The sequence below is a fragment of the Pleuronectes platessa genome, chromosome 12 (genome assembly GCF_947347685.1).
Source record: "Pleuronectes platessa chromosome 12, fPlePla1.1, whole genome shotgun sequence".
Classification (NCBI taxonomy): domain Eukaryota; kingdom Metazoa; phylum Chordata; class Actinopteri; order Pleuronectiformes; family Pleuronectidae; genus Pleuronectes; species Pleuronectes platessa.
In genome coordinates, this window is record NC_070637.1 from 18569197 (window position 1) to 18581397 (window position 12201).

Below are 12201 nucleotides of genomic sequence, written 5' to 3' on the forward strand. Positions count from 1 at the left end.
CACACGGAAACATGCATGTGCACACACAAAGCCGTGCAGAGGCACACACGTGCACGCACACGCATTCTCGCACACAAGCGCACTCACACACATATAAAGATTTCCCAGTTTCCCAGTTATGTTTTCATCAAAGCTTTTCTTTGGCACTACAGAGCAGCGTCAGTATGGTAATGTGTTGTGCTGCCTGGAAAGCTGTCAAAAAGCTCCCACCTTGGATGAGAGACCACGGTAATTCAACTGGGCTCCTGTCTTCTGTGTGTTCAGGTCTCCTCATTATTCCGCTTTGCAGGGTAATGGCGTCTTGCACTGTTTTATCTGTCAGCTCACAGCAAACTATAGTTTTTTAGCCCTGTATATTAGATGCTAACATCAAAGGCAGCTGTCTTGACACAGGAGAGAAAAGGAAAAAAAATTGTTGCGTAAAAAAAAAATGGAAACACTCCCGGTAGGCGAAAATTGAATCTCTTTACGTCTGGGGTGATGTGTGTATTGAGAATAGATTTGCTGGTTGGCGTCTATGTGTTTGTTCTCGAGTAAACAGCGAGGCTTGTTTGGGTGTAACTGTCAGGTATGTGCGTGCGCCCCGTGTGAAAATGGGTTTGTTCGCAAAGTGGGAGTTAGAAAAAAAACAGCAGCACAAATTCACTCTAGCTGTCTGATCAATGGGGATTTAAGTTACCAGTGACAACTGCATAGCAGATGTCAGGAGACATGGACCCCTCGCATGCCACAGCAGCGCTAGCCGCGGATTCTATCAGCAGGTTTGTGACTTGTCTCTTCCTTACCCAGCTGAACACCTCCGAGAAGTGATTTGTTGATGCGCCAGCTAGATCAGGTGAGCGCACATGTTTTGTTTTGGAGTTTTTTTAAGTTTCGAGAAAAAGTGCGGCACCAAAACTAAAATCTGGCACCATCCTCAGCCCTCCTCCCGCCCCCCCCTGCACTCACCTCTATTTGGGCATGTGGGGTTTTATGCCCCCTTAGGTGGTGGCAGATTTGTATACAGTGTGTGTGTTTATTGCGAGAGTGTGTATTGTGAGGTATAATCTGTGTTTATAGGAGTAGATGAATGTGTGTGTGTGTTTGGGGGGGGGGGGGGGGGGGTGCAGCGTTCTTCAGAAGACGCGAGTAGAGCAAATTAAAACTCACCGCAGGAAATGAGCGCCCTTGGCACTCCTCTTCCCAAGCAGCTGCACACACCCCAACCATCATCTGCCATTTTGACACATCCACGGGGCGTAGCAGGCAGCGACAAGGGGGGAGCAAGGGGTGCCAACGCGACACCCACGGCTGCAAGCATTGCCGGGCCGCAGCCTCCAGCCAAACAGGTGTGTGACATCATGCCGCTGGTTCCTCTTCGGGGGCCCGGGGAGCAGGCTGGGGGACCGGAGCAGAGAGGGGGGTGGAGGAGGAAACAAAGGGAGGTTAGGTCTCTACCTGACAAGCTCATTGATAACGTTTGGGACACGAGCCCTGAAGTCGATGGCAAATTGCCTCTAATGTCTCCTGGAGATCACGGGCCAAAGTCAGGTGCTGGGCGCTAAATGGGCTCATTAGTTATGATTTTTTTCTTCCTTTTTTTGGACTTTGCAAGTAGTTGCACCCGCACACACACGCACACACACACATGCACACCATGTCAGACATGCTTGAAGCCAGAGGGCCTTTGTAAACTTGGGACGTCATCATAACTCAAGACAGGGTTACAGTTGAGCCCAAATGTTGAGACCTTTTCCTCTCGGCTCTGTGTGGCACATACAAATCAGGGCAATTTGGGGATTGGAGTTTTTGACTATTTCAACAACTGGGACCGGCTGGGTCATCCGGGGAATACAAATCAAAATGATCGGTTCCTCGCAATCGGATTTTCTTTTTCTTCATCAAATCTAAAAACCCGAGCAAAATTATAAAGAGAGGCAACAAATGAAATCAGAACGCAGCTATTTAGAATTCTCAGCACGTCTCCCACATACACTCCTCTTCGCACTTCACTCGAATCCCCCAGCGACAGATCCTGTAACAGAGGAGAGGGAGGCTGTGAGTAGCCTGGGGGGTTCCTAAAGGCACCCGTCTGGGACCTGCTTCATAATCAGTGGACAGAGAGGATAGTGGTGGTGCAGCTTCCCAGAGCCACTCTCCCCCCCCTGGCTGCCCGAACTCTGGTAAGCACCCCAGGGCTACCTGTTAAGGTGTTCCCCCCGGTCCAGCCTCTCTTCCTGGGCAAAGAACTTGCTCACAGTCTACTGTCTCCAGACTACACATGATCTGGGTGCTGATCGGGTGAAGGGGACAGGAAGTCCGTCTGTGTGCTGCTTGTGTACATTTGTTTGCAAATTGATTTTGATGTACACACGCTTATGCATGCATGGGGCCCATTTTGTATGTGAGAGCACCACCATATGTGTGTGTGTGTGTGTATCTGCTAATACACACACATGTTGGTGCTCTCCTGCATGTGCAAATGTTGTGCCTGGTTTCTTGTGTTGCTAAGAGGAGGTTTATTATTGTTAGTTGTCAAGGAGACATTGCGAGGGAGTGGGAATTACTCACCCACATGGACATAACTGGATGCCAAGTAACAGCCTGGACAATACCAGTCTCTCTGCAGACCTCTGTGGTCCTTATCAACAATAATGCTTGTTAATAATGTGAAATGGCTCTAATTAGTCTACAGTGAAATGAACTGCCGTGGTCTAATAAGAAATGATCTACCTGATGATACAGTTCTTTAAAAGAGAGCAGCTCATGGACCCTAAAGTTGAAACATGGCAGCTGATGTGTGTTGCTGGATTTCTTTAAGATTTTTAGCAAAAAAAAAATCTATTATGACACATTGTCTAGAGTCTGTTTTATCTGTCTGAGTTTTTATTGTAGTTATTGTAGGTATATGTAACATTGGCTGTGTTTCTCTTTCCATAGTCAAGAACAATATTCCCTTGACTGTGCCTCGGGGTATATCTCCTCCTTTCCGCTTTTCTACAGCACACCTCAACTTCACCGCTGCTGTTGCAGATGCAGGAAAACACTGTAGAGGTGAGCAACCAGGGAGGCAGGTCCGGGGCTGCAGCCCTGGACTTTCTAATTCAGGCCCCGGCCAAGGGATCTGGGAGACATAGTGGATTTTAACAAACACACTGGCCATCCCCAAATCTGCCGTGTGTGCTCAGCCGTCCATGGTTCTTCAAGATATGTGGGGAAGAGGGAGGGTGGGCGGGAGGCTTTGGGGAGGTGGGGTGTACAAGGCAGAGAGAGCCAGGACTGTGCCGTCTCTCCAGTTTGGTTTGGTCCGAGCACAGAGCCAGCTGGCCTCATTAGGACTTGATGGGAGGCGGGCTGGCATGAGACATGCACATGCATGCACACATCAACAAATGTAGTGTGAAGCGTGGCCTGATGCCCGTGAAAGACCCACACAAGTTTTTTTTTCTTCGTCATTTTTTTCCCCTCTTTTCTATTGAGTGCACTGTGGCTCGTGGGCACGGGGAGTGTATGATGTGGGGAAACATGATCATTAGTTTATGTCTCTCTTTAAGGTGCTGTCTTTACCTGGCTCACCTGAGCTACCTCGGTGCACTCGAGTGCTTGTTTGAGGGAGGCACGAACCATGAACGGGGGCCGATGAGGGTTGGGGTTGGAAGGAGCGGAGCGGGCATAAAGGGACGAGAGGATATGATTCATGGCGGGGTGGGTTCATCACGAGAGACGGCCGCTGACCTACAGTCTGAGGGCCGTTGGACCGGAACCAAGGCCTTGTTCCGACAGAGCGAGTGTAGCGTGAGCTGTGACGGATGGCGCCGGTCTGTTTGAAAGCCCCTGAGCAGGTGTGTGTCTCGCTCACATCTGCAGGCAAGCACAGTGAACCGAGACCAAATGGCAGACGCACGGGGCCCATCGGGTACCTGTGCACTGAGACACACTAATGATTATGGATGCAGGCCTATTAACGGTCACATCTGTAAGGGAGAACAACAACCAGCGCACTGGGAGTGAGTCAGCAGTTTTAACTCCCCTCTGGAACACAGACATGCTGGTGTCAATGTTGGGATAAAAAACTCAAAACGCTGCTATTCCCTCAGTTCAGGTCCAGGTAGGAACCTCTGCTCTGCTCAGGCTTCACCTAAAGAAAACCACGAGGCTCTCATCATTCCTCGAGTGCCGACTTTAGGGAAGTTTACTTGTTGAACTTGAGAAGCGACAATTACTTGAGCTGGATTTCCGGGCAGATACCGAAGGGCTGTCTGAAATTTAAAAAAAAAAAGAAGTCGCTGTTACAGCTCAATGCTAAATTATCAAATGAATTCATCAACTTAAAAACAGCGTTAAATATTCATTCTAAGAGTATAGGTAATAAATTAAATATCACTCATTGACTCATTATTTAAAAATGCATAATATGATTTGCATAGTTTTATCCTGATAGGAAATAATAATGGGTAGTTGTCTTGTAGCGTCTTTCATGACGGATGAAGCCTGCGTCTTTTTGTTCCCTCATCATCCCTCTCTCCTACTTGCTTCTCATTAAAGTTTTAACGGAGGCTGTTTTAATTGTCAGTCCTTTGACAGGTTGATAAAAGCAACTTGACAATTAAGTTCATTGGCTGCGCTATGCATATTAATTAGGTCTTATTTGGGTTTCTATTGTTATTGGAAGGAGCACTCGCGGTGTAGCAAAATGTCATCCATTAACTTCCCTCTTCTCAGAACTTAATGTAATTAAGCTTGCTATTGTATGACTACGAGAGGAGACTCTAGAGAGGGGAACTTTTGGTATTCATTGTATAAATGAGTAATGCCATTCCTGTGACACTGCCACAACGCGATTCCTCCGAAATCAGCCATTCACAACTTTATTATCTGTAACAAGTGCTGCCTGCTCTTGTTTCGTTAACGGACAAAAGGGGAAGCGTGCTTTCATGTCACCGTGTGCGCAAAATTCGCCGTGTGTGTGTGTGCGTGTGGGTTTGTTTATGAATGTGTGAAGCGGAGATGAAGCAAGACAGGGCGTTGCGCGTCAGACGGGAAAACGAAGCAGGACATAAAGGGCGCGGAGAGTCTCAGCAGTGGGAGGGAGGGATAGGAAAAACGAAGGAGTGGTGGGGCTGGGGCCGAGGTGGGGGCGTTCGAGCAGATTACCCAGTGCACCTTGCTCAACTCTGCAGGCCCACACACTCACATCAAAGTGGTACCCCCTCTCTGCCCGAGGCTTAGTCGGCCCCTGTCCACCCCCCATGTCACTCCATACATCCTCCTGTTCATGTTGAATAATTGACAGTTCTGTTTTACATGCTCAGCATTTGCCAGGACATGGAAGTGTGACTCCAAACAGGGCACGACTCTGAGATGTGCTGTGCGTTGGGTCGACTTCATTAGAATGTGCCCTACCGGTGCTCAGCACGCACCCTGAGCTGAATACCATCAAGCAGGACCTATAGGAGGAGTTGTTTGCTGAAACAGAAAGGTGGCTTTGGCCATAAACGTGCGTTTTGTGCTGCAGTTTTATCGAGACTTAATCGTCCACGTAGCTTTAAAGAGTTTCTCTCCTTCCCACATGTGAGTTGACAGCAGGTCGAATTTGCCAGCCTGGTTTATGAAGGGAGCAACAACTCCCTTCATTACAATAAGACTGGTTTCAGCCCCTTCTTTGAAGACACTGGGCACTGTCTGGTGTGCACTTACATTCGGAATCTGCTGAACTTGTTGGATGTCACTCAACTCCGCCAGAATGGCCGTGCATAGCAAAGGACAACGACTGCCCAGGGTACGTGAAGGGGACTGCAGTGTTTGTGCCAGGGCGATCTCTGAAGTCAAATAAGCCATTATCAGTCTGTCAAGCCAGGTCTCATTTGAGGTCTCTTAATAACAGTTAGGCAGTTTAGTGAAGTCGCTATCAATGCCCCACTAATGGCTTTTTACAACGACTGTCGAGAAGCTGGACAAAGAGCTAAAGAGATAAAGTCAGTTTGCAACAGGGCCATAACTTTTCTCCACTTTTAATGTGCTCTTGTTTATGCATTGAAAAATATCAAAGCCGCTTGTATTTGCATGACATAGGTTAGTGAGGCTTTAGTGTTGTGTGGTGTGGGGCTGTCCTTAAAGCGGGGGGGGGGAAAGGCCTGGCTGTTCATTTGATAGTTTACCTTGACCCCTGAAGTGTGTCGCTCGCACCCTGAGGGCTTGGGCTGGCAAAACCTTTCTCAGTCCCCCCTGGGAATGATAATCTCAACGTGGGCGTTTACCACGGACACCAGACACAACACCATTAGCCACAGCTTCGCTGCTGCTCATTAGGACCCCCGATCGATACAGGCGGCCACAGGAATCGCCAGTGCTGCGGAACCGGCTATCACTCTTCAGAGTTATTATCGTAAACAGCGCTGGCCAAGATTTAGGGCAGTACCCCACTTTCGCCTGTTTCTATTGGATATATAGGGTTGGAAGGGCAATAACTGACAGAGCGAGGCCCTTCTCAGGCAGGACACCATATTGTATCATTTGTTCTGAAACTTTGTGCTGTGTGGAGTCACAGCCTTGCAATAAAATTAGAAGCAATCAGGAAACATTACTCTGTGCACTGCTCATTTCTCTGGGGTTTGGTATCATGACGTGGTCGGAGCAGAAAAACACTGACACAGAGGAAGTTCACTCATTACCGTGTAGATATCTGAGCGCTGATGTCTCCCTCATTGAGTGTCAAAAACAAAGTGTGAGGCGTTTAGGCGCACAACGAAAACTGCGATTTGCTGACTTTGCAAAGCAGCTCAGTCGACCACACAAAATGGGTTGTGAAAAAAACAAAACACAGAAAGGGTGAAATCCATAGGGGTCAGAATGTGAGCGACTAAATGCAAAATGACAATACTATTTTTAAAATGTGTCGGTGCGTCACGTGACCTCCGCTTGATACCACAGCGACGGGCAAATCTAATTATTTTCCAATTCCCCCCCCCCCCCCCGAAACATGAGGTGCGCAGACATTAGTCACAGGAAATTGTAGATGAAAAGACAAAAAAAAAGAACAGGGATAGTCCACTGCTTTCTGGCAGAGGAGAGAATAATATTGAGGCAAAATTGTGAAAATAAGAAAAAGGGGAGATGTATTGATTTTCGGTGGAGCCAGGGAGAGAAAAGAGAGGGAATAAAGAAGTGCTCTTTGGCCGATGTGTCCAAATGATGTCTCGGGGGAGGTTCTTAATGGTGGGGGGAGGGGCGGAGGGGGGTTCAGGGGGTGAGGTGGGGGTGACGGGGGCAGGTGCCTACCCTGACTAAGGCATGGAACTGCCCTTAGGCTAGGGCTAATGGTATTGGCTGAGCTTACTTTAAGCAGCTCTTTCCTAATGGCCAACTATGAGTGTGCCACAGGATAGACAGGTATTGATTGGTTCAAATGCTCTTGAGTTGACAAGAACTGAAAGTCCCTCAAGCATATACAATCTCGCAGCAAATTATGTCACACGGAAAGGTGATTAAAAACAGGGGCTCGGGGCAGGCACACTCATTAAAAGTGTATATGATATTTCTCTTGTTGTCCTTGTTGGCTGTTGCTCTGTCTTCTTTGTGTTTACTCTGTTTTTTTGTGTGTTTTTTTTTCTCCTCCTCCTCTCTGCCAAAGCCTTTGTCTCTCTCACTGCTGTTTGTTTTTCCTGAGTGAGAAATGTCTGTTTATACATTATGAAATTCCAACCAGCAACAGCGGTCTTTTAAAACTTTATTTTTCCAAGGATGGAGCTCCAGCGCGTTGACTCTTCAACCCTCCGTTGCGTCAGGCGAGGACGTGCACGTACACACACTCTGCTTGTGCCGCTGTGAAAAAATTCCATTTGAATGGAGTCAAATGTTCTGACATCCCTTTAAAAAAAAAAATGAACACAGGTGTGATGCGTTCGCTTTAGGAAAAAAAAAAAAAAAAAAAGAGGCGCAACATACGGGTATAGTACAGAGAACAATGCCATATATTTGCTTTGTTGTCATGCCCCCCCCCTTCCTCATACACACACACAAAAAAATGCTGTGTACAAGATTTTCTCTTATTCACAAGGGGCGCTTTCTAGACTGCTTGAGGCATCTGCTTTGATTGCATAATTCCCACGGGGCGAACAACACAAAACAAAAATACTGACTGAATTCAGACTTATAATATACCGAACAAATAACATACCAGCCTCACTCTTCAAAACCATAGTTCTCTAAAGAAAAGGAATTGGAGAGTAAATTTTCAAAGTTGAAAGCTTAGCTCTTTTGCAGTGAACGCAGGAATGAGGGTGAAAGATGAAACAAACTTTTTTCTTCTTCCTCCCCTGGCTGGATATGGGCTGCATTACCAAAACAAATAGGCCGTAGCACACGCATTTAGGTGCACTTAAGCCAAAGTGGTACCTATCATAGATACCATAAAGTATTTTTTTAAGCCGTAAATGCTGCGGATATTTCAGGAGCGAGTGGCGAAGGAAATGTTTTATTATGCCGAGGTAATACGGCAGGTCCCCCCCCCCCCCACCCCCCCCACCCCATCCCCCACCTCAACCCACGTCATCTGGTGCTCTGCCAAGTGTGGCACGACAGTTTCAAGCAAAGCAAACAGTGTCGAACAAATGAAAGTTAAATAAAATGACGGGCGCTTTTTTCCTCGGGAAAACACAAGAAAAAAGGGGGGGGGGGGACAGGGGGGGGGGGCGAGAGAAAGAGAAAGACTTTCTGCATCCAAATGATAGGGCTGCAGTCAAAGCTCACAGTTTTCTTCTCTTTCGATTAAATGCTCTTTTCTCTGGCTGTTTGTGCTTTACAGTGGAGTGTGCTACATCGCTACTTTCTTCTCTACAGGGGCCCCTGGGCTCCCCAAGCAATAGGAGTAAATTAGAGTGCACCTGTTCCAGCTCCAAGATAAGCCATCTCCAGAGGATTTCCTCTGAGTAAAATGAAGTGAGTGAAGAATAAACAGAATATCACAGCATTACTCCGCCAAGGTGAAGTTGCTGCCGCTCTGGGGACACGGTTCGTTTTGCACAACACCCAGCAAAATATCCTCTATAAACCTCTGGATGTGAGACTGTAGGAATGGTCTCTGCTCACAGAGGAGGAGAGAATAGGCGCTGGACTTTTTTTGCGTTGCAACCGAGGCTGCCGGTCTGCCTCTCCACGTTAGCCACTCACAGCCTTGACTTGAAAATGTTGTTATTCGTGGTCTGGGTTCTGTGGTTTGTTTCCGACGTGTTCTGACTCTGTGTCAACACATCTGCGATGGTCGAACATCAAACCAAATACTTCCCCCCTTTTTTTTACCCTGCTCCTGTACCGCTGCCAAAATATTTTCAGAAAGTATTACTAATTAAGTCAACTAAAAAAGAAAAATTGTTAGTGCATCACTCTTCTCTTCCCATCGGCCTAGCCACATGAGTAACTCCTTGTGTGTTTCTTGGAGGAAATAAAAGATGTAACCCCAGTGTGATGCCCAAAGACCACTGACCGTAGATGTCTGGAATGCAAAATTCACTCAGTTGGTTCACACATAAAAGGCACGGATAATTAGAGGAATAATGTAATTCATCATACGTTTGATAATCAGTCTGATTTGGACTCCTATCTGCACCGGGGCATTCAAATAACCCCCCCTACTATTAGCACCCCACTCTCCCTCACACCAGTAGTCTGTTTTACCCTCTCTTTGTTCCCCTACAACACATTATCATTATTGTAGCTAATTGCATGCTTTGCCTTGAAGTCGTGCTGGAGACTCGTGATCTGGGGTTGAAACGTGGACAGGGATCCAGTCTTCTCCACAGCTTGCTTTACACTGCTAATTGCCGCTACCACAGGAGAAGGCGTGCTCCTCGCTGTGGCCAGCCGGACGGGGCTGGAACGAGCGTGGCGCGGGGTTTGGGTGTGTGGGGTGGGGGGGGGGGGTGCTATCACACAAGGGTGGTAAGACGTGGGAGGGAGAGCCGAGGGTGGCGTAACTGAGGTGGGATGGGTACACCAGATTGGGGAGGGAAAGGGTAGTGGCTGGGGGTAAGCGGGGGGGGGGGTGGGGGGGTGGGCGGGATAAAACCGGCGTTAGATGTAGGTCAGCGGGAGTGGAGTACCCTAAAGATTACAGTTGGTTAGTGCGACCCCTCTCTGACAGGATCTGAGCCCTCACTCCCAGCAGAGGTGGACCCTGGCATTCGGGGAACCCGGCTATTAGAGAGGCTAATAAAGCCCCGGCAGAAAGTTTTGAACCTGCCGGTCGTCCAGAGACACTGTCCTGCCACGGGGCCAAAGCCTGGATCTTAGTTAATATAGTCCTAAATGACTGGAGGCGTCCTCTAAATGATTGCTAATAAGACTGCGGCGCTGTCATGTGGCGCAAAACACATCTATAGGCACCAATTTTCATTTTTACAACCTCCCCTAATAATTGTGTTTTTATGAGCCTATCTCTTTTATTATCTTTGTTTATTAAAGAAGTGTAATATGTGAGAGATGAGTTCATCTAACTCTGAAGAATCGGAGATCTGCGCGGGCTCTGATAGTTTCTTAATTCAGCTGGGAACGTTAGTTTTACACCACAGTATCAACTTCCAACTTCAAGATGAGTCACAGCTCCCCGATGGGGCTTTAGCAGAGGAAATGGAATCACAGACAAAACTAGTGACAAAGCCTCCGTCACCTCACATATGATCTCGCTCCATCTGCGAGAACTTTGGGTCTACCCTAGAAAAATAATAAATATCCTCGTCTCGTGGCAGGCGCTCGTTTTGTTCAGAAGGTGGTTTCAAGACCAAACAAAGGAACTGCTATCATTAATGATAAATCTTATGAACCAGGGCCTCTTAGAACAGTTTCCTACAAGTGCATGGATGAGGCGGTGATCTCTTTCCTAACAAAGGAGCTCTAAAATATGAAGTGAAAAGCTGCCTGAGATGAAGCTGGTGGAGAATCAAGCGAGGAAGAGTCTATTTCCACAACACAAACAGATTTCCTGGCCTTTAGCAGTCTCTTACTGGGATACTTTGAGACATATCCATCAAAACACAGCTGTATTCATTCATATTTCATACCTCCTCCTTCTCCCAGTGCTTTAACACTGTTCTTTGATCAAAGCGGAGAAGTCGGATCACAACAGGAAGGTTCCCTGCCAGCCGAGGAGAAGAAGAAGAAGGAAGGGCCAATTCACTGCTATATACTGTACACGCTACCGTATAGCTCGCTGCACTGCAACTTCACACACTGGGAAAAAAAAAGAAAGAGAATAAAATAAATTAACACCTCGCAAATGCAAAACTAATAAGACTTGGAAAATTCATGACTTTCCACAGATGCCACGTTTTTTATGTGGATTTCAACGTTTTTTTTTTTTATTTTACAGTGAGCTCGGATTCAGGCCGCGCGCAGCTCGCCTGCAAAACTGTACAAAACACTTTTTTCCTTCCTGATGTAAAGACAAACTCCATCAGTCAGCACGCGGGGAGAGAAATTAATAATCCTTTCTGCAGAGTTTTTTAGAATGACGGATTGAAGTCTTTGTTAGGTTTAAAAAAAGAAAGAAACAGTTTTCTGCAACTTAAGTGATGGAATTGGTGATAGAGCGACAGCCCCCCGGATCCGGGGCGCGCAGCTCAAGAGCGTCACCATGTGGCGACACGGGGAAACGACAGTGAGCGGTGAGTGAGAGGCGCTGGGAGCCACTGCCTCGCCTTTAAAACGCAGCTCGCTGAGAGAGCAGCCATATTCTCATTTCTCCGTGACCCTTTCCACATTTATGCTTCTCCCCAATTAAATTTCATGTCAACTGCTTTTACATTACGGCCTCACCCCCCCACCCCCCCATCTCTCTGTACCCCACCTCCAATGTATCAATTCCAAGACGTCGCACTTCCAAAGACCCCTTTCACTAAGGCTCTGGGAAAAAAGTGTTTGAAGACCTCCCTGACATTTAGACTCTCTCTGAAGATGACTTTGCCTTCTACTATCGCCTGCGGGAACATAGTAAGACCCACACTAAACTTCAATTGATATGCAGCGCCAGATTCCTCCAGGGGAAATTATCATCCTGTTCATAATAAGAGCCACAACAAGCACCTGGAAAAAGACTTTATTATATTCTCTGCTTCAATAAAAGTTTCCCCGTGACCCATCGGAAACACACACGGTGCACGGAGCGTAATTGTGATGAAATGAAAACTATATTATGCATATGATGGGATGCTTATTTGATGATGGGCCCGG